Source organism: Lepeophtheirus salmonis, chromosome 5 (genome assembly GCF_016086655.4).
Source record: "Lepeophtheirus salmonis chromosome 5, UVic_Lsal_1.4, whole genome shotgun sequence".
In the NCBI taxonomy this organism is placed as follows: Eukaryota; Metazoa; Arthropoda; class Copepoda; order Siphonostomatoida; family Caligidae; genus Lepeophtheirus; species Lepeophtheirus salmonis.
Window position 1 is genome coordinate 30,165,896 of NC_052135.2, and position 23,846 is coordinate 30,189,741.

A 23,846-nucleotide genomic window follows, 5' to 3' on the forward strand; every position below is an offset into this window, starting at 1 on the left:
TAATATTGCAGAAGATTCGGTTGATATGTCGTTCCATCGCGCCTCACACAAAAAAAGCCCTTGGATTCAGATCGGCAAGTTTGGAGGCCAAAAGTCCAGTTAGATGTAGTTGTCAAAATTGTATAGGAACCGTTTGAGACTTTTTCATTCAAGGTGTGGTAGGTAGCTGACCCGTTAAATACCTCAAATTCCCTCCTTACGCTGCAAACGAACGTCTCACTGAGTCCTAGAGTTAGTTGTGACATTGTCACTCCCGTCTCAAATTTCAAGGAGGACTCCGTTCCTTTTTCAAATATTTGAGACAACGAATTCGTCAATTCATTCCATTTATTTTCAGCTGTTGCATGTTTGAACAAGCTATATACAACAACAAAAAATCAGCTCCTTCAGTGCCTGCGTTTGCCCAATAGAGCACGCTAAGGTGACAGTATATATAGACTGCTCACCCTGTATTATGAACCCCCAAACTTATAAAATGTGTCTTATTCGTTTCAATCTAAACTTTATCGTCAATACTTTTCTCTATCCTTCTAAAATATTAAATCTGAATATATGTAATTCTTTATTTATAATCCTCGTAGAGGAATTATTCGTATATTTAGCCATTTTTAATCAAGGTTTAGTGAACTTAATTAGCTTTTTTCCTTAAAAGTTGATCGTTTGTTCTTCTTTAAAATTTCTAGGATTCTTTCTATTTTTCAGAACCCGGTCTTTTTGCCTCAAAATAGGACATTTTTCCTTAGAGCTGGTTTGCCTCAAGAATATTTCACCTTAATATAATAATAAGTAAGATTTATACGTCATTATTATTTGTTTTTGGTTGAAATTGAGGTGACTTTTGAAATATTTAGTCAAGATGTATAATGTTTATTGTAATTGTAAAATATATAAAATGGATGTTTTGTCTTGGAATAATGATGGAACTATGGTTCTTGCCTCATATTATGCTCATTCGTCAAACCAGAAGTACTTGGCAAAATGAATGTCTAATATAAAAAAAGAAAATAATAATTAATTATAACTAGAACGTGTACTACTTGAGTAACATACGTTCTACCCACATACCTACTGTGACGTAGTTAGTAAACTACAATATTTAAACTATCATAGCTACCATAACAGACCGATCCTTAGACTCCATTTTTTTATTAGGCACGGAACTGATAGGAATGCCCTCTTTAACACCGATCCAACATTAGTCATAACTCTTATGTAAGGACTCGGACTTTAGAATAGATTATACTATAACCCATAAGAATATAAAATATGAAGGACTTAGATATTTACTTTTTAAAAAAACAATCCATAGTTGCAGCTATTATGCAAAATTATTTCCGGATTTGTAGAAAATACTTTCATTTTTTTCTCTAGTAGTGAATGACTCATAACTTTACACTAATTCCTTGGGTGGCTTCAATATACATATATATATATATATATATACGCGGAATTGCCTACATTTCCTACGTTGAATGATTAAAAAGATATTTGTAATGTTGAAATGACTTACAAACATGCAAATCATGTATGTAAAAAGAGGCCTCTCAATCGTAGGTTAAATGTAAAAAAAGTAATGATTTTCGTCAATCAACACTTACGTAAAAAATTAATCGTAGTCAATGTGTGTATGATAATCAGAGTCAGTACTACGGAGGATTTGAGTCGAGTGGAAACTTTTGAGTTATTTTCGTAGATATTTTAAAAAGTAGTCATAAGTCAAATATGGATATTTGATGGAAAGAGGTACCCATACAGGCATGAACTTTTTCTAAAATAAGTTCATTACTAAAATGCACCACAAATGCAGTTGAGAAGAAAATATCTTGCCCTTGACCCGGAGTCCCATAAATTATTATTGCATAATAAATAACTTAATTCATTGCAATATGATATAAAGTATATTAATTTTTTTTTTTTTTTGTTATAAAAAATGATACGAGAAATGTTTAAAAAAGTATCAACTACTAACAAGTTAATTTTTGTAACATCTCATCCGATAAAAAATTCATACAGGGGTAATAAAAAATATATATAGTAAAATATTTTTAATCTACGCATTTCGTAATAAAAATATATAAGTATGATTTAATAAAAGTTTTGACAAATTAAGGTCGATCATTGTTGTTTCGAAACTAAAAAAAGATTTCATTTATTTTAAATTTTTTTTTCATAATTTTTTCCTTCATTCTAACTTTAAAATATATCCGTAAAAAGTGTAAATATATAAGTCTGCACATACATAATTAATATAATACTTTTTCACAAAACATAATAAAAAATTAGTGATATTTTTTTTTAAAAAAAATATATTTAATAAAAATGATATCTTCTGTTTTTCTTCTGCTGTATACATCGCCGGCGAAGATCACAAATTATTTTATTTTATTTATTTTTATTTTTTTTCAGATAGAAAATGTAATTCAAAGATATTTCATAAATTAGGGTAAATAATTAATTTTCTAATAAAAATTAAGGGATTCTTAAAAGGTTGTTATGTACGAAGATGGAGCGGAAGGGATGAACTATGACGTGTAGAGGTGTGATAGTGTACACCTTTACGAAGATTCTTCCTTCTTTTCCTCTTCTTTGCTCTCATCAGCGGCAGAATCACCTCCATCCTTGGGGGTTTCGGTGGTCTCGGCTGCGGGAGTGGCTTCAGCCTCAGCTGCAGGAACTTCTTCGCTCTTTTGTTCAGCGACGGGCTGTTGAAAGATGTCTGGATTAGTATACTGATATATAAAGGAGGATTTTTTTTAATGTAAGTCTACCCCTATTCACCTCCTATGGGGAGGGGGGGAGAGAGTAGTGATTCAGCCATGGGGTGCACATTTATACAATAGATTGATTTTCATCTGCCCTATGTCCTAATTTTTATAAATATATGTATTTTGTATATTTTAAAAAGAAAAAGAAATAACGCATCTGTTCGAGATGGGAGGAAGGGAACACTGAGAAAGACAAAAACTCCCCTCCCCCTTCTCAAAAGCTCCAAATCATCGTTTGAAAAGACAGCATTGCTATGATAAATGATATATTTGCAAATTTAGTGTACGTCCTTTAAAGAGGCCTTTACTAAGAAAAACCAAACACAAAAGGCATAGTTTTCTGACAAAAAAATACATATTTAACGCTTATAATAATTTTAACAATATAAAACACCACACAGAACACCATCATCATATCCAGGATTGAGCTGTGTAGCAATAAGTAATAAATTGCCACACCCACTAATTACTATTGATTGTTCATGCAAACAATCATGGATATACAAATGATAGTTATATGAAGTGTGTAGATTCCAAATAAAAAAAACAAAAAACAATGAATAGAAATAAAATGCAGAACTTACTTCAACGGTCTTAGGTTCAACATCTGCCATTTTGATGGATTATTGAGTAGATTTGTTGGTGAAGAGTAAAAACTATGAACGAAGTCGATCAGATCTCGAAAACGAATGTGAGGAATTGAGAAAAATGCCGGGTTATTATGCTTTTTTTCGCCGGGCGGTTTCATCATGATCAATAATAAAATTCGGCTTTTTTTATTTTTTCGCTCGCCGGGGATGGGGTGGTGTTTAAACGAGTATTAGTAGTTGGATAGAAGATTTTAACCACCCTCTTCTCTTTATCTTCCTTCCTTCGGAGCACCACTCTGCGGAATCTTCTTCGTATGAATCATCATCACCACTACTGATATTGTAAACGCACGCGCGGGCACGTAAAACACGGGGAGTAAAAGACAAAATAAAGGCTGATGTAATATACAGTATACTACATCGCCAGGAAGGGTGGTTCAACAAAAGAAGTTGCGTCCATAATGGAATTAAAGAATATAATTCTACAGAAAATATATATTTTACAGGGGTGTTCGACTTCAATCTATACTAATATATATTAATTCTCCTTGACAAATTTACTAGGAAAATACAATCCTTCCAGAGAGTTCTTTGAAAGGATACTACCTTTTTTTTTTTAATGGAAAGAGAGAAAACTATACTGAATAGATTTCCACATTTTTCGCAAGTGTTTCTATATCCATATCTTCAATATAATAATAAAATCATATAATAATACACATGAATCATTTAACAATTATTTTGCCACGTAGTGGGGGCTATGTTAAAAAATATTCTATTCATTTTTTAAGAGCTTCTTTGAGTCACTCAATGAAGCAATGGTTGCTGTAAGAAGGAGGGGGGGATAACTCATTACTCACTTCGAGAGAAGAGTTAGCACTCTGCGCCTTTCTGCAGTCAAAACGATAAAATAATGAATTCGGTCAGACCTTAAGGTTGCTGACCCTATATTGTATATATGAATGGACGCAGAGGGCCCTAATATGTACTGATATTTTACTAGATGTAGTATAGGTCAAAATAGGTTTTTGGCGGGGTTTGTGGTCCTATTTTGATAGTTTTTATACATTTTTGTGTATTTATAAGTATATATAGATGGCTCGTCAACACTAAAGTAAGCAAGAATGATTTTTCTCAAAATTGAGTGTGGATTTTTATATTCTTATACGAATTATCCTCGATTTCTATCAACAAATTATTCTTATTAATCCTTAAAGTAGCCACAATTGATTTCCACAATAGACAAATGAGAAATTTGTAGATTTGATAGATGAGAGGGGCTATATGTGGGCCAATATAAGTATCTTAAATCATATAAAGGTTAATTGCAGAAGGTAATGTTCTTGAGTATCTTAACTCATGCCAAATATTTGCATAATAAGCCCCTATAATTGAGTCAAATAGTTCTAAAGAAAATTGGTCTGTGTGAATTTATGAAGAAAAACTTTGGGTCCTTTTCTTGAATTTTATCAAGATTATTTGCATGTTAACGCAGCACATGTATTTTTTTAAAGTTCATAAGTAGGTCACATAATTAAGGTCATACAAAATGCCCACATTTGATGATGTATTCCATCATATCATGCTTTAATTATGAACGGTCCCCTTCTACCGAATTCTTTAAATCTTTGGGATCCCAATATTTGGAGGAGTCCAAGAAAGAGACGCCTTTCCTTATTTTTTGATTGGGATCCCTCCCAATTTTGCAGGGATAGATGAACAAAAAATCCACGATGCCACTCCTACATCGAAGATAGACTGGGTGACTCTGTGTATCGATCTACAACATATGTTTCGTCATAACTCCTAACAAAAAAATACTACAAGTGGTGGGGATTATGATTATAGCATTTCTTTTTTTTTTTTTTTTTTTTGTAAAAATGCTTCTCAAAGGAAGGAAACACGTACATACATATAGTAAAATTCATCTTTTTAGACATTAGGATTTATGTATACATTTACAGGGTGCAGGAGAAAAAATGTCCTATCGATTTAATAGTATTTTAATGGATTTTTATTAGTTTTTTAATTGCGTTAAATATAAGCTTTGTTCTTTTGCAGTTTCTATTTTAAATCGGCTATGAATGAACAGGAGGCAAAAATGTGTCACGTTTCTGACTTGTTTGATGCACATATAGCCCAAAAAAGACATTGCTGCAATCGTTGCACTCAATATGAAGACCTCTACAATATCCAGCATGACCAGAACGTCCTGGGCTCCATAAAGTGGAGTTGTGTTCTACAAACTTTGCAGATTTCTGTCCAAGGGATATGTGGCCTCCGTCATCTCCAAATATCAAGTCCCTTCATGACTTTTGATAGGGAGACATTTTAATTTCATTTTTGAGAAAAATGTTAAGTATTTTTTTTGCTTTGTTTTGATGCAATTTTTGTTTTAAATTGCCTTGAAAGAACAAGAGGCAATAAGGCTTTGTGTATCCGATTTGTTTGAAGTATATATAGACCAAAAAGACAACTCTGTGATCGTCGCACTCAATGTGAAGACCATCCGCAATATCCAGACTGACAAGAAAATTGCCAAAGTAACGTCTGGAGCTCTTGAAAGTTGATTTTTGAGTACCAAAAATTTGCTGACCAAGGATATTTGGCCACTTTCATTCCCAAACTTGTACACCTTGATTACTTTCGGTGGATTGCCGTCGAGGGCATCACATATGAAGCCCCATACCGACATGTAGAATACTTAAAATCAAGTATCTCTAAGGTCTTGGGCAACTACTCTGAGAATAAAACTACCAAAGACTGTACAAGCTAGAGGCACCGTTTTGAGGTCGACATTGTTTCTAATAGAGGTAAATTCGGATAAGATGTAGCCTCTATGATTCGATAACAATTTTTATAAAAATATTTTTACAAATCAGTGATAAAATTTTTGAACCAAAAAGTATCTACAACAGGAAAAAATTTCTTCCTCACCCTGTATATATTAAGTAAGTATGCAGACTCTACAGAGTGCTAGCAAGAAAGTACCCAAATACCTTTTCTATTTTAAGCGGGAAGTAACAACTCTTTCTTTTGACATAAAAAAGCCGGTAACAAAGACTAACCATCTATCTAGATACTACTAAAGCCATGAAAATAACCACGTTTTTCAAAAAATCCTCCCGCCTTTTTTGTTCACTACATCTTCCATTCCCTTCTAAAGGAAGTTAAGTCCTTGGTTTTTTTTAAAATTATTATTATTTTTATTATTCAAGGACTAAAATCTGAAGCCTTGTCTCGTATAGTACCTGCATTTGACGCAAAAATAAAACATATCCGTGACCTACTTCTGCAATATTATTTGGCAAGTATCCTTCAAAAAAAAAAAGTTCATTTTACTCTGAACAGAACAAAAATTATAAAAATCCGTTAGAAAATATATAATTTTTGTATCTTTTGTTAAAACGTGGTTCTATTTGTTGGAGGAAGGAAGGGATGGGTGGATTTTTTTTTTTTGTCAAATGCCCCTTAAGATATAAGTGTTTATTTATTTGTTGTCTTGATCCTGTGTATATGTATATTTCAGATTTCATCTCTAGGAGACTTCATCTTTTTTTTTTTAAATGAAAAAATGGAGAAGTATTTGAAAGAAAGAAAAAGATAAATCCAATACTACTTGGTGTATGAATAATAAATTGTCCTGTTTTTAAGTGAATATCCTCCCTCACCAAATATATTTTCTACTGGGACAGTGGCGCCAAAATCCGACAACATCCAATTAGAGGAGGGATAAAGTTGGTACAAAATTGCCAAATCCATGCAAACCATAGAATAATCCCTATTGAATCATACTACAGAAAGAAAAATACATTGATGTTCCATTTATGTAAAAGGTTGTAGGTAATATCAGTGGTGGGGATGAAGATATGCCTCCATTTAACAAGACTCCTTAAGATTGCGCCAACTTCAAATTACCTTCAACTATTTATATGGACGTCTTTTAGTATGTTTAAAACTACCAATACTTATTATTTGGAAATAAATTATGATTAATATAAGACAACGCTATTTACTTTAAATTATTTTTATAAAAATATATTTTTCTTTAAGTACAAATAGCTTCATTTTAATATTTTGGGCGCACTTCAAAATTTTAATTCTCTTCTTTTGCTCATTTTGGTCAAAAAAACTGCTCCAAAAATTCTAGGTCTAGTTAACACAATAAAAAGTTTCCTCCTGTCTAAAAAATAATTAATGTCATAATTTTGGAAAATCAAGCTCCTTTTTCAAAAAATGTTTATTCGTTTAAATTTAGTCTCTTCTTTAAAATTTTAAATCTAGAAAAAAGTTTTTGGTCTCTTATTTCAAATGTTATTGGCCAACGATGGCTTGGACGATGATTCTGGATACCCCAACTCCTTGGATTACGTTCAAGTTTAATTTTTTCGACTTGTACTTATCCTAGTGAGATCAGGTTTGTTTTGTTAATGCTAAAATATATCGGAATATGAATTAATTTCAATTACTCAACCTTTATAAATTATTAAATTAGTAAGTGTTCAGATTTCAATGGACCACCTTGTATGTTTTTTAGAAATACTTAACCCCAGCCACAAGGCTAAATAAAATTGAAAAGTTGTGTGAAGACAACTTGGCGAATTTATGTTTCTTATTAATTTTGCCTCCGTCCTTAGCCCACTGCAACCCTTTTGATCTGGGGTGCCCTATGCCACCACAAATACATAAAGAAGACCTCCAAGGTCTTCAGACCAAAAACCGAGGCCCTGGCGGAAGGCAAGAGTGGCCTCTTATAGATTTAATTGTATAAATAAATATAAAAAGTCTACTTGCTTTACATATTGTACTTTTTGAGAAGATTGATAAAGTTGAGCTTGGGAAAATTCGTTCATGATTCGCATGGACTCACTGTATATATGTACAAACATAGGGTAGTAGGGTGGGTTCACTTTGCTGCACCCTAGCTCCTTATTTTTTCCATTAGAGTATATTGATTGGTGTTCCAAACTTTCCTTTTTCTTACTGTAATACGTGTGTGTTTGGTTCAGATTTCATGAGTCATACATTATACAAAGAGGGGGGAGTATTGATTTTGTCTGGAACTTTTTTTGTTTTGAAGTTGTAGTGCTATACGGAGATATACTCTGTCTATACTTATAGAGTTTGCTGATAGACATCAAGGAAATAAAGGAACTGTGGAACTAGCCATTCATTTAAACACCCACTGATACCAAGACCCTTGCGTGTGTATTTTTCTATTACTGTTGTTCCTATTAGTACAAATTGCTAAAAAGATTTGCAACAAATTATTTCTTCTCTCGTCCTTGAGACTCCTTGTTTAAGAGTCGTCAATAATATTTTGATTATCATTTTGATGACTGATGTATTATGATGGATTGAAGTTTCTGCATTGGAGCCAAGACATATGTCTAAGCATGTATTTTGTATAAAGGTTAATGCTTCGAAGTTTCCTTCCATTGATGTTGTTATTCATCTTTTGTTTTTTTCTTTTATAAATTTCTTTAAATCAACTTATTTGAATAAATTTGTTATGTTATAAGATGAAGAAGCAAAGCAATAAAAACATCATTGGAAATTCAAGGAAAAAAAATCACAGTGTGAATAAAGAAGAAAAATTAACATTTCTTTCAAAAAACAACTATTGTTTGTATGCATCGACAAAAAAATTCATTGTATAATAAAATAATGGGCCTTCAATCAATAACCTAGAATTCCATCAACAGCTACCTTTATTATTATTACTAGGCGCCACCCAGCCCCATTTCGGCAACCTACTCTCGTTGTTAGAGCCTGAATAATGGGATATCCTTTGATATTCATATCTAGCTCAAATTAAATATCATAAATCAAATGGAGAGTAAACTACAGGGCATTGCAGATAAAATGGAAATTTTTCAAATTTCTATATCTCGTCTACTATACTGAATTTCACTCTAAAAATTACTTTGTTGTGACTGGGTGAATCCTCACTTTTATATAAGACTTTTTTTACAGAGAAGGCCAAAACCATAAGAGCTGATCGCTGTTCAAAGCTTTTGAACTTCTTGAAGCACAAGGGGTTTCCAAAGACATTGTGTAAGTCTACAATAAAAAGTTTGGGGTGGGTGCAGAAATTAATCGTGAAAATACAAGAGTGTTATCCTGTGATCTGACTGAAATCCCACAAGTTTTAAGTTCAAGAATCAGGCTGGAGTCATGGTCTTTGGAGCATTGGCCAGAGATGGTTCTATCATGCCACCACATTTCATCAAAGCTGGATTTAAGATGAATACAGGGGAGAACGTCTTGCTACCCTACATGGACGAGAAGTTTGGACTAAAAAATGTGGAACATGTGCAGGACTCTGCCCCTACCATGCATGTAAGACAAATAAGTCATTCCTATCTGAGAGGGTCCCGTTTTTCGTGAAGGATATAATCTGGCCTAGTAATAATTAATCCAGATTTAAATATTATCGTTTACTATCTGTAGGGAATCGTTCCAGAAAAGGTCAACAAATGCAGAGTTACCTCCCTAAAAGGTAGCATATCCAAGAACTACAGAATGATCCAAGCAGATCATGTAATCAAAACGGCATCACAGTTCACGCCAAGGATTACAAAGGTTATTGAAGCTGGAGGAGCTCACACCAAATGAATCCAAACACAATATCATTGGCAACAACTTCACATATTTTCATTAGATTTGACCAATAAATAACTATGCTATAAATATTGTAATTTGTCAAGAATAAATTACCAATTTATTTGCGAAGCCCTGCGCTTAGTAGTTAACATAATTCTTGGGTGTCTTAACTCATTCCAGACATTGGAATAAAGAGCTGATGATTGACTACTGGAATATATATTTCTGAAATATTGGACTACCGGCGTATATTATACATATATATATATTTCCCTTGATATTTTGTAAAAGTTTGTTTCTATACTGACGCACCACAAATGTATTTTTATTTGAAAAAATGATTATCCAAAAAATTTTTAATATAAATTTAGTTTTTTTTTTTACCCACACTCCCCGAAATATAGATGCTAGACACGACTCTGTTAACCCCCCTTGTTACCCATGATACCACGTTAGCTATGAAGATATATATCCTGGATATAACCAAAGAAATTGTAGCTTGAGTAATACAAATAAATAATGCTCTCCCGCATCAATAGTTCTTCAGAACTCCTGGTAATCTCAGGTAAATTATTAATATATTGGTTTAAGTGTTAATTTTCCATGAGAATAGATGAAATTGATCCATGTATGGATGTCTTTTTTTAATTTAAAAGGAGGATAATTCTAAGAATCTTCCCCCATATAACATAGCTCATCAAATCACTTATTACAAATGAATCAATCAATAATAATATTAGAGAAAGATCATTGGCGACATCAAGAATTTGTGTTGAATGTGAATTGCAAATGTAAATAAGTCAACATTCCCCTTTGTGAAGGATTTGCTATTGCAAAGAAAAAAAAATGATGTAATATGACGAATCAATTATAATTACAGTATCTTTTTCAACACATATTTTCAAGTATAGTTTTAATGTAGTTTTTTTTACATATAAAGAGTGTGAACCTTTTTGTAGTCGCAACCAACAACTGTTATCATTATTTTTTAATCACCCAGGAGGAACATCTGAGTACACAGGTTTTTGCTCATGAAAAACAAAAAGTTATAGGTAAAGTTGTAAAACCAAAGTATATTTTAGTATGTATTGGAAACCTGAATATTGTTTATTATTATTTTTCAAAGCTGTTATCATAATTCTTTGATGTTTGTGGTGAGAACATATAAATACAAAGTGTAAGTACGCGTGTGTGTCCTTACGAATGGCAAAGACTAACAATAAAGTGTAAGTCCTTATTGGACTCGGAGTAGAATTAACAATCGAAAACGGAGCCACAACTGCCTATCTCCTTACTTGTACCAAGTCATAAAACATATATCATACTGATTTTCAAATTGGTATTTAAATAATATTCTGAAATAAAAAATTGAGGTGACTAAACAATCTTTCAAAAATATTAATATCTTTCCCCCCGCCCCCTCCCAAAAAAAGGGCCAATTTGAGAAAAAATAGCATTGATAGATGCGAGTATACTTTTTTAGTACTACCATCTGCGCACCTAGCTTTTTTCTTTTCTTTACCTTCATTGTATTAACAATCTTGAGAGTCAGATTATAGAATATTAAAAAAAGTTTTATTCAAAAATAATCAAATTTTAGTTTAATATTTTTGTTGACATAGAATCGTATATTTATCTTTACTTTTTGCAAAAAAAAAAAAAAAAAAAAAACTACTCAAAATCATCAAAAATTTCATTTTGAAAAACTCAAGTCCAATAATATAGGACATATTTAGACACATAAAAACTGATTTTCGAGCTTCTCACATCTTAGAGCATGGCAACATATCAAATTTCTAAAAATTATATTTCTGAATCAGTCGTTTGTCCTTCTTGATTCGGGTTGGCACTTGTATTTATTTCCTTCATTTTATAGTTGCTAATTGAATGTAACGTCATGACAACAAAGTCCTCTCAAACACTATTTTAATTGTCAAGGTCACCATGTTGATTTTTGGTTTAATTTCTTTTTCGCATAACAAAAATGCGTACGATTTACAATACTATTTGCAAGTGTAAGTCATTGTAGAATGAAAGATCAAAAATGGAGCCTTATATACACATTTACATTGTACAATAAGCATTGTCTGAACTTTTATGGTAAAGTCATTTCTACTTCTTTAAAATAAATAAAACGCAAAATATTAATCCTTGAGAAAGTGCATTTTTTCTTCTTCAGTTTCTTTAGTTGCTTATCGTTACAAGGTCTTTTTTGTTTTTTCAATGGATGCAAACTATCGCATTAGACTCTATAAGAAGTTAACATAAAGACAAGTTATTGCAACAAAATAACACATTTTCATATCAACAAATTGAAACAAAACTCACAAAATTATTGCATTGTCCGTAATTCGAACTCGGGCAGGAAAGTCAATCATTTCATTTTTTTAGGCTTATGATTATATTTAAGCAATTGGGATCTAACATTCTTATAATGGAATACTACTAAATCGAAAATGATTTTTGCAAAAACGAAATTATGGATTATTATTCTTCGTTGGACAAATTCTCGATAGCGATATGTAATAGCAATGATACCTTGGTTAATTTTTCTTGCTGTATAAAAGAAGGACTTGCCATTTACCCCAGCCCTGCTTTTGATTCTATATATATAAAGGTAGTGTTGTGTCGGTCAGTATTTATTCGGCCCGGTGTGTCTAGCCTTTGGAAGAGCTCCTTAAGACTATGTTAGTAATAGAACAAAGAAGAAATAAAGTTGATTGACGACATCAAGGATCGAATTTTATAAGTTTTTAGGGCTCATGTGCAAACTAAACTGGACCAGACCGAGACTCAACTAAAATGGACTTTTGTCCTAAATAAGGTTGGAAATAAGACTATATATACGGACCGACAAATATAAATTAATAAAAATTTTATTTGTTCAAATGTAATTCAAATTGAAACAAATGAAAGAACAGCCATTTATTTTTACCATAACCATCATTCTGTAAAGGCTTAATTTAGAGGACTTGAAGATTTAGCGTCGAAAATGCGCCTACCCAATTTTAATCTTTCGAACAAACAAAATAAAAAAATGTATTCTATTAAATATCTTAATAAAACATTTACAACGCGTGACTTTATCTTGATGTGTGATATTTGTTCAAGCTGGATGATTAAGGAAGCAGTCGTTAGGTTGATTCTTGGTGGAACACCTAGTAAAGTAGAAGTATACTTCTGGGTCTCATAGCCACTTTTTATTAGCTCCGCCAACAAAATTGAAGAAAGTTTATGTATTTTTCTGTTTGTTAGTCACCAGGATTACTGCAAAAGTTATGAATCAAACTTTGCATAGTCATACTAAGAGTCCCTTAAATTTTGACGTAACAAATATATAACCGACCATAACTTTAGAACAAACTGAGATACATAACTCAGTTTGATTTAAGGCGGAGGTTTTTTGCTCAACTGAGTGTCCATTTCAATTATTCATATTGTTCTACGTGGAGTTTTTAAGAGGGATGTCGAGTCTTTAGAGGCAAAAGGACAACAAAGAATTGGGGGAGGGAAAGCTTATCTTGTATCATACCGAATTGGTTAATTTTTACTCTATCCTTTCATTTTATTGGATAACAAAATTGTATTATGGAATGATAATTGAAAGAACAAGAATGTCAAAACTTATGCTGAAGGGTCTAAATTATATTTTGATAAATTTAATCATTCAAAGTGATGAGCTTATTTGATTTTGGCAAGGGGTAAATTTGAGATTGATTGATTTTGCATATTGAATACATAGGGTAATAAAGAAGAGGATGAATGAAATTTTTGAAATCATATTTCTACTTTGCTTAAAGGATCCATAGTCCTCGAAAAAGTCAACTACAAATTTTGGCCATATTTCAGTTAATTATGTTCATATAGATCTCAAATCTTGAGCATGTTGGTATTTAAAAATTAGAACTCGTAAAAATGGCTACTCTCACTTTGAACTTGTAAAATATTCCTTTACATATACTGCACGTTTCACCTGTGTAAAAAATATAATATCTTTTAAAGTATTAGAGAGTGATGTTATCAACTTTTGTTACATTTGTAATAATAATGATCCATGTGTATTTAATATACGTGTACATTTAAACATTATTTGCCAACCCAATTCTGATATATTAAACACTTGCTTCAATATCATTAAAGTACAGTGTTTTAGATATATGTTTCATTTTTTGAACAGCTGGTATATCAAAGATTATGATTGTATATTGAATCTCGACCCTTATTTTAGTATTTTGTTGTCGATTTGTCTACTTTTTTTCTCCGAATCAAGGTTCTGAACTTTGATTGGTTGAGTTTCAATTACCTCCTCTTAACCTGTGAACAATTCCTATAATTATTAAACAACAATTTCATAGTTCATAGCTGACTAACGCCTAGGTATTTTTGTACTGCTTTTGCTCGAATGAAAGGTTGAGATATAAAATAAAGCTAACTATGTGATATGAATGATGGCATAAATATATTTATTGCATACATATTTTCATCAAAAATATAGTTATTTTTGAATATGCATTTACAATAAGTTTCATAATATACAAGACATGACGAATAAAAACTTGTTTTTATTCGTCATATCAATAGAAGGGGAGAGTTCCATTGATCTGATGCAACATATTCATAGAGCTTGAATAGAAATTTATCAGTTAATTTTGTTGAATTATTAATTATAAGACAAAAAGGTTGAGTGACCATCGTCCACAGAACATGCTGACTCAGGACTCGACTCCAAAGATGGAACAATATTAAAATAAATGCTCTAGTAAATATATTTAAGGACTTTAATGCCAATTGACGTAAGACTCATGCATTTTCCACCAATCTCCCGTCCTTAGACGGCAAATTGTATTTCTCAAGCATCATCAATCAAATAAGTTCAAAATGGCTTATGGTGAAATAGAGATTGATCGGGATATAATATATCAGGCTACGAGGTGTCGGATTTCTAGCAAGCCAGCAAGCATAGCGCCCAAAATATGAGAACCTATACAACAAAAGATATCTGGAATATATAGGTACTTATTACTTACTGTTCTTAGTGTTTAAAAGGTCTTTCAGCTTAGGTTGACTCGATTTTTCCTTGGATCTCTCCAGTTCTTTTGTATTTTCTTTCTTTGTATGTCTCCATAGTGTGGGTGTATTTACCTTTTCGATGTGATATTCGCTGGAGTAGATTTTATATTTCATTCTTTTATTGATCCCGGCAGTACCAATTTTTATTTTAAAAAAAAATTATAGAAATGAAAAGAGACGTTTTGTTGATCATAGGGGGTTAGTTTATATTTTAATCTCCAGTCATTTCCATAAAATTCTCCGAATTTTTACTATTGTATTAAATTTCTTGATAGTTAGTTCCGTCCAGGAGAAAATAAAAGTCCTCGAGTTCCGTTGTATTGTAATTTAAAAATGAAAATACCGCTTGACCGTATATGTATTCATAATTTTTTGTCATTTCTTGAAGACAGTAATAAATAATATAATTCATATTTGTATTTAGAGAAACACTTAAAAATGTAAATAACGTCATCGTCATCTTATTTTTCATAAGGTGTCGAACCAACGATGACGTCATCAATTAGTTGGAAAGGAATTATTTTATATTGAAAATGAATGTCGGTCTGGAAGGTTCGGGACGCCTCCTTTTCAGGGTTGGTGAAATGAGGGTTGAACATCAGGCTTGGGCTTAGACCGAATCCACCTCTACTTCTTCTTTTTCCTGTATTATTCTTTATTTATAATCATAACTTTTTTTAAACTTGAGAGCAGTATTGAATGACATCATAACACTCACGATGTCTCGTAGCAAGATAAAACAACTCACGACCAACTGATTTCAAAATTTGTGACTCTGGCATTTGTATCTAAATCTACATACTTATTAAGATAATGAGAATATGTTTGTGGAATGTTAGTATATTAACACACGTCATGCAAAGTAATTATTATTATTTATCAGTTAATTAAAATATGTCATTCATTTTTTTAAACAAGAGAAATAATTGATTTTTGAACAACCTTTCTTAAGAGTCTCATATTTTAGTTCAGGTTGACCATATTTTAATTCCTTAAAAAGAGCACATAATGTACTGGGTTGGACAGCAAAACGTGGACTCGAGAGATTCCTTTAAAAATATTTCAATAAAAAAATATTAAAAAACTTGTAAACAAGGACTTTTCAGAATTGGTCGGCCAATATGTCCAACTGCAGCATCAATCACGGACTTAATATGTCGCCGGAATGCCTTGCAAGAGTTGATGACAATCTCCTCAAACATGTTGTCCAACGCAGAAACTATAAAAAACTTTAGTGAGTCCACATTTGAGTATAGAGTTTTGTTGAGAGCTTAAGAAATTTGGCGGACGTGTGAGAGGGGGTGCCTTCCTGATTCAACACATAATTAGCCATGGCAAGATGGTGTACCGGAGCACTTTGTAGTAGGGCTTCCGGCCGATTTCTCTACGGCCTTGAAAAAAAAAACAGGCATCTACAAGCAAGGAACATTAATTAACAGTCTAGGTGTTTCTGCCCAAACATGTACCAATAAGTAGACATAGAAAAAACTCCTTATATTGCAAGTCCAAAAAGAGTATCCAGTCTTTGGTCACAAGTCCAATTACTTGAATATTTTCATTAAGCTAGGATGGAGTCTTCAGATATCATTTGATCTCATTTCAAGTCCATAATTATAATATAGGATCCATAAGTTTCGATGCTTACTTAAATTCAGTATAAACTTACTCCGATTATCCGATTATTGAGTCTTAGATTTATGCAAATTAATTAATGAGTCTTTGATTGTGAAATCGCAGTCTTGATAATATGGCTCAAGTACAAGTCCTAACCTCTGCCAATTAGAGATATGACAAATATTTTACCCAGATTCAAAGTACTTGGATACGGTAAAAATAAATTTCACTATCCGGGATTATTCAGGTCTCTTAAAAAACATATTAGGGATTTATATATATATATTAAAAAGCTTAATATTTCATCCTAGTTATAAAAAAAAAAGAAGATGTTATCTTTATCGAACGTAGTATTTCAATTTATCTTGATTAATGCTTGGAACATAAACAATTGCATTGCGTGAATAGTGATAAAAATATTGCATCAGGACATTTACACCGGACTTACTCTCCATTAGTTTGTATTTGTATTAATACGGGATTATAGGGGATGGTATGTGGCCACATAGAAAATTGCAAACGTTTAAAAGACCTACCCCCTTATTATATAATTTTATACCAAATTGATAAGGAATGAACTATTACTATGTGGATATTTCAATTAGGATTCACTAAGGAGGCGGGGGGGAATAGATAAGTAAACACATGTAGACTTCATTATTGATCATTTTAATTTTAATTTACTAAGAAAATTATTTATTTATTATTATGAGAGGAGGGATGTTGTTTCCAAAGAAAGGACGATCAATAGATGAATGCAGGATATGGTAATTTAATACAATAAAAAATAGATCTGATGATTCAAAAAATCACATTCATCCTTGAATATTAATTAGCCACCCTTAGCGGTAATGATAGATTCCAGGTGGTGGCGGTAGGCCAAGTACCCACTGCGTATGTAGTCCTCTGTCATGGCGTGCTAGTGCTGGCTGACAGCGGCTTTGAGGGCCTCAGTGTTTGGATGACCTGGCACTGCAGGTCTTTTCCTCAACATGGAACCAAAAGTTGTAGTCGAAGGGGTTGGCATCAGGGCTGTAGGTGAGCCGAAAAAAAAAGAGTTTAAAATAACTCAAAAGACTCATTAAAAAGATTTTTCCAACGGAAGAGATGGGTTTCTTTGATTGCTGGTGTCAAAAGTGGTTTCTCCAACCTCACAAGGCTCTTTCCAACCACTCCTTTCAGAGCTCTAGGGACAGTCTGGCGTGAAACACCGATATTCCTGGTCAGTTTTCTTTAACTACTCCGAGTCCAGTTGGCCTTTTTGACTGCTTGTAGTGTGTGAAGGGAAATTTGTCAATCACGTTCAATTGCCATTTTCTTGACTTGTACGTCAGGTAGAGAGCTCAGGTTTATTTATTTTGTAAGTAATTGCTTATACATTATTATATCAAAATATGAATTAATTTCGATCACTCACCCCTTCACTATTTATTAAATAAGTAAATGATCAGATTTAAATGGACCACCCTATATATATACACAATAAATTTACTTGTTCATCCTTGTAAAATAATTTTATTTAACACATGCTAATAATATTATAATTAATGATATAAGTCAGTTTGAAACCTTTTGATTTGGATTTTATATTTTGTTCTTGCAAATGATTAAAAAAAACGGAGTATTTATTTTGCAAACATTTAAAAAGTAATTGAGCAACTTATAAGGGGATTAAACCTCTCCAAAAAGGGCTAGCGTCACCACTGACTACGGATGCGTGGCTCCTCAAGTTTTGACTTCCCGTCAGGTTGATGGAAAATTGAAGACAAAAACAGTCCCATAGAACATTCTTTACCATATGACATAATCATCCATGCTTAAATTGCAATACATAGATCTGTTATTAGCCCTTAGTAAAGAATAGACGAAATTCATCTCTGCAGGAAAGATGCTTAAAGTTTTATAAAATAGTTTAATTAGTAAACTGAAATACCAGTCCAAAATGAACGCAAAAATCGTCCCATAAAACAACCTTTGTTTAATGACGTAATCACCAATCAATTATAGCCATCATTGATCCTTATTAGAATGATGAATACATTCCTTTGACCTACATTTGGAAACTACCAAGTGGGGACGTACAACTTGCAGTAGCTTGACTACAAAAAACAAAAAAACAAAAACGTGCTTATATCAAATCAAGAAAAGACAGCTCAAAACCAATCAGTGATATCTTTAAATGTTATAATTAACTAAATTTTTATTCAATACTTCGGAAGCAATTATAGTCTTGACACTTTGGCGAATAGATTGCCAGCTTTTGAAGGTGACAGTCGTTTCTATGGTTACTCCACACTGTCATGATGGCAGCTCGGAGCGAATCCAAATCCAGAAGAGAGGTGGGCAGACTTTTTTTCTCTAATACGCCTAAAACTGCAAGGTCAGGATATTCCTTATTATTCCTGTTAGTAACTTATTACTTATTGGAGAAACAACACTGAAATAAGTTATTGTAGAACGAAGTTTGAATTAACTTTTAATGGGCTCATTGGTATATATTATTTGTTTGCATACATTTATAACAAAAGTCACAGAAATATGGTTGGCTGGGAACAATAAAAGAAGTAAGACAAACAATCAAATTTAAAAAAGGTTAGAATAGACCCAATTTGTATTTTAAGGTTTAAGGAGTGATCCCAAGCATTTTTCGCGTGTTTATTTTAAATTATAAAGCTGTTATAATTATTCTTTTATTCTTGAGGAGAGAGCATCTAAGTATAATCTGAAATCACGATTGTGGGTGCTCATGAATAAGGGAGAGTAACACTCATGAGGTATAAGTAGAGATGGGATTTTTTTAGGACCGTGAGGAGAAGACGGGAGCAAGACATATGGTATTAAAAAATTAAGAACTTTTTTGTAAAATTTCAGCTGCCTTTTATATGATTTGGAGGGCAAGGAGAAAATGAATTAATGCGATAAAGAGGAGAATCTTCTAGATTTAAATTAGCATTAATGCAGGGAAGATATTATAATTTAATAAAATGTCATAACAGCTAATTTCCGGTTTATTTTATTTCTTACATACTGGAAATACTTACGACTTACAACGCTAGCGAAACAGCCCTGATATTTCCATATCACTGTTTCTTTAATAGAACACCTTAGTATGAAGCACTTCCTATTTAATACTTACAATTGCATGCAAGTATCATGAATACTTCTTGGACTTTTATATTCTCAAATTCTTCGAAATGCCTGCATATAAATAAATTTATGTGTAATGATTTGCAGATTTATTTTTTCTGTATTTTACCTTTTTTAAATTTGTTTTCACTTCTTCTATAAAGTAAAAACGGATTACATATTTAAGAAGTAGAGGTTTAGTAGATACCCGAGCAGTATTCGAGTCCAAATCTTCCGGGTTCTCATGCTCCCAGTTCAAACTCGTGTACTAAAGCTCTGAGTAGATAAGATATTTAATTCAAAGATATTTTTAATTTTCATTGCAACCGAATTATACAAACTCATGGATATCCTTAATTAGTATCTGGTTACTTCAAACAAGAGATAAAAAGAGACCGTATACAGGTTGGGGTTTTATATCCGGAACAAATTTAGTCTTCAAATTCTTGGGACCCCTCAAATCAACATTTATGTAAGTGTTTTCCTCAGATTCAGCTGACAAATTTGTAAAAGTTAGAATACAAAATCTTAAAGATGTTTTCCGAATGGTAACGCTGTGATGCCTTTATTGCATGGCTCTGTGCCAGGCAGATGCCCAGGGAGATTATTGAGCTTATGAAGCTTCCCAAATAAACTGTTTACAATGTTTTAAAGGCTTTTAAGGAGTTTGATTGATTTGAAACACCTGCAAGAAATAATCATGATCGTTCTTATAGTAAAAAAAAATGCCTGTCTCGGAAAGAAAGTTCGATAAACTTGCATATAACACTGATCACTCCTTGCAGGCTTCCATTCTTGCGGAAATGGCTAAAACGGGCAAGGCGTTCCTCATCAAGGGTTAGGGACAAGTTGGTAGGTTGAAGTTGGTTGGATTAGCTTAAAAATAAATTTTTAGAAGATGTTGCAGCATTAATGTTGGTAAAAAACACGACATTTATGCAATAGAGACAACTCCTGTAGTTCGTGACCTTAAATGGGGTCTGTCTTCATTTCTTTAAGTGCTGTCATTACTTAAAACTCTTTTGAAACGATATATATCAATTTATATAATGGGAGCTAAGATCAAACTGGTGCACTTTTTAAAAATCTTTAAATTGTACTGATGCCACATTTTTTGGCGGGTACACTTAAAAATGGGCTTGAATTATACATATGAATTTTGAAAAAGAGTTCTTACCTCCATCATCAATCATGGCCTGGATCCGGATCAGAAGGAAGAGCAGGTGTTGACGAGGTAGTTCCTTGGCATGCTGGTCATTGTCTTCTTAATTTTCCATTTTAAATATTGATGTAAATAAGAGGATCATACTTAAAATTAACTATTTGTCAACACCGAATAATTGTCAATTAAATTATTATGTGGTGCCTTTATCTTAGAGAACCCATAGTAGGACTCAATCGAAATATGGATGATACAATTAAACCAGCCCATTTTATATAGTTTTAAATTAATCTTTTAACGGCGAAAGTTACCGATAATTACAGCTAATCTTTAACCTTATAATGCAAGATCAAATTTAAAAAAAATGATACATGAAAGGAACAATTTTTTTCCTCGAACAATCATGAGTCTTCCTTGCACGTGTTTCCAACCCATTAGACTCCTTAAAAGCCTTTGCAACATCGTAAATAGTTGATTTGGTTTACTTTGTAAAAATGATGTCCCAACCAGCCGTTAACAAAAATTCTAGGATGTAGTTTCTCAAAATCTTTGCAATGGTAATGAGGAATATTAAACAAGTTCCATCATGACCATGCGTTAATCGGTTCACATACCTCAAATAACCGATATCGACATCGGTCCTAGAAAATCAAACATACGTTCTAGACCAGTGACTTCAAACAGGGGATCGGCAGTTCATCATTTGGACTCCTTAAGTTTATCAAAGTAATTAAAAATAGTAATAGAGCCAAATATTCTTGTGAAATTAAGCCCCCCTAACAAACACTCCGGGGGGTTCTGCAGTGATAAAAAGATCGGAAATCACTTCAATAGATCACAGCATTGCACCCCTTGCGAAGACTTATTTTTGACTCTGAAGGGGTATACATTTGTCACATACATATTTAGGTAATTTATTTCACCTCCTTGGATTGATCTAACTCCCATAATCCAATAGTTATTATATTTATACACAAATATCGCAGGTGTCTCATCACGTAAGGTATTATCATTTTTGATATATTATAGAACAGGGGGGGGGCGTTGAAATGAATGTTCCTGCAATGGTAAATTACCAGTATAAAAAAAACATGAATTTGTCTTTGAATCTATAAAATATCTATAGGAAACTCTTGCGGTTAAAAAAGAATATTCATGTAAGAGAGCTCTCAAACCAACATGTGCAAAATGCAAGATGGATTTACCCTGATATTGATAATGATTAAGGTAGACTCGTCCTTCTCTTAAGTCATAATTTGCCCGGAAACTCTTTGTCTAACAGTACAAATTAAAGATTAGTTTTTATAGGGGCTGTAATTTATTTTTATTGAATTTATATTCGGTCTAGTCCAGTCTTAGCACGGGTCCATAGAACTGTCAGTTTTTGAGAGCTGTCCTTGGAATTTTTCTAAAAATGTCGATGGTTTGGCAACATTCTTGCAATCAATTTTCCTGTTTTCATTATTATACAATACAATACGAACATATAATGCTTTAACTTAATTACATAATTTATTCTATATATACCGAAATAATTAAACAAATTAGAAACCCCTTCAATACATCACGAGGGTTCAATTATCCCTTCTTGAAGGTGCGACGAGCGGAAATGATGTGTATGGGACCGAACTTGATTACGATCCTAAATAAGGATCGACACAAGACGAGGGGTAATTAGACCTGTACTAATACAGTCCCTGTTATCTGTAATTGACATATGTCCCAAATTTTAGAATACCCTCCCTCTGTATATGGCATCCTTTTGACAAGTATTATTGTAAAGTAAATCAATTTACCAATTGATTTACTAAAACTTTAGTAAGGATTCAAAAATTGGACGATATTTATGTTTGATTAAGACACAGTCCGAATATTATTAATTCAAATCAAAATTTCAATATTTCAAATGAATTTAAATTTAATTGAATATGCAGTTTTGAATATTTTTTGAAAAAAAAATGGATTTTGGTAAAATTCCTTGTTTATAATTATATGATAAGTCGATAATGCACTATTTATATATTTCCCTGCTATTTGTAGGGGTAATTTTTGTAGTTTGTTAAAGATCATTAAAACTCTTCAACAAATCCAGATCCTAAGTATGAATCTTAGGAACATCTAACTTCGAGGTACTCCTCCGTTTATCACTAAACAGTTTCACGTACTCTTGAACTCTCTCTTCAAAGTTCTTTTCAACTTTCCCTCACGGCAAATTTGAAATTTCAAAAGATAATAATACTCTAAGTAAAATCAAATCAAAGAAGATGTCTTTGAAACCGACCCTGAGCCAGGTATAGATTGAACAGAGTCACAATCTGCAATATACGTTCAATATGTCGATATGTCGATGTTCACGACTTTTACTTCCTCTAAACGCTCAAGTTTGGGAGTCTTCTCGAACAACACTGAGAGGTTGCCCTCCAGAGGTTCGATCCAAATACCTCACTAAAACGTTGAATCGGTAGCCTCCTTTTCTTTTCCTATAATCAGCGTTCTGAATGTTGATTAGTTGATTTGGGTATTGTTCAAACTATTATTGGATAGTAGTTTCTTAGTCAGGAAAAAATTAAAGGTGGCGTGCAGACATTTTATGAATCTATACTAACAGCTTACCCAAATCATGAATTATTATTATAAATGCTTGAGTAAACATATTTTACAATGTAAATTCATAGATTTGGAAGTCTCATTAGTGAATGGAGATATTTTACACCCGGAGATTAATAAAAATGATTTTTATTCCTTTGATTCTATATTTATCCAGATAATGTATTGTTTAAGATTTATTCGTATATTTATCAATTTTTCATCAAAGTTTAGTAAGTTTAATTAAATATTTTGCTTAAAAGCAAAATCTTTGTTTTTCATTTCTCATTTGATTCCCAAAATTCGTATTAAGTACTAACTATTTCT

General features: G+C 32.4%; 1 long non-coding RNA gene across 2 annotated transcripts; it reads right to left on the bottom strand.

The window, feature by feature from the left end:
* Positions 1-787: 787 nt before the first annotated feature.
* Positions 788-5,046, bottom strand: LOC121117965 (uncharacterized). 2 transcript variants are annotated; one of them, XR_011780159.1, is made up of 4 exons: positions 3,350-5,046; positions 1,599-2,702; positions 1,066-1,463; positions 788-986 (listed from the first exon to the last, which is right to left on the bottom strand). It is a non-coding gene; the product is annotated as an uncharacterized lncRNA (long non-coding RNA). The 2 variants fall into 2 exon arrangements; XR_005864287.2 differs by having other exon boundaries at positions 1,066-2,702.
* Between the last annotated feature and the right edge of the window lie 18,800 nt (positions 5,047-23,846).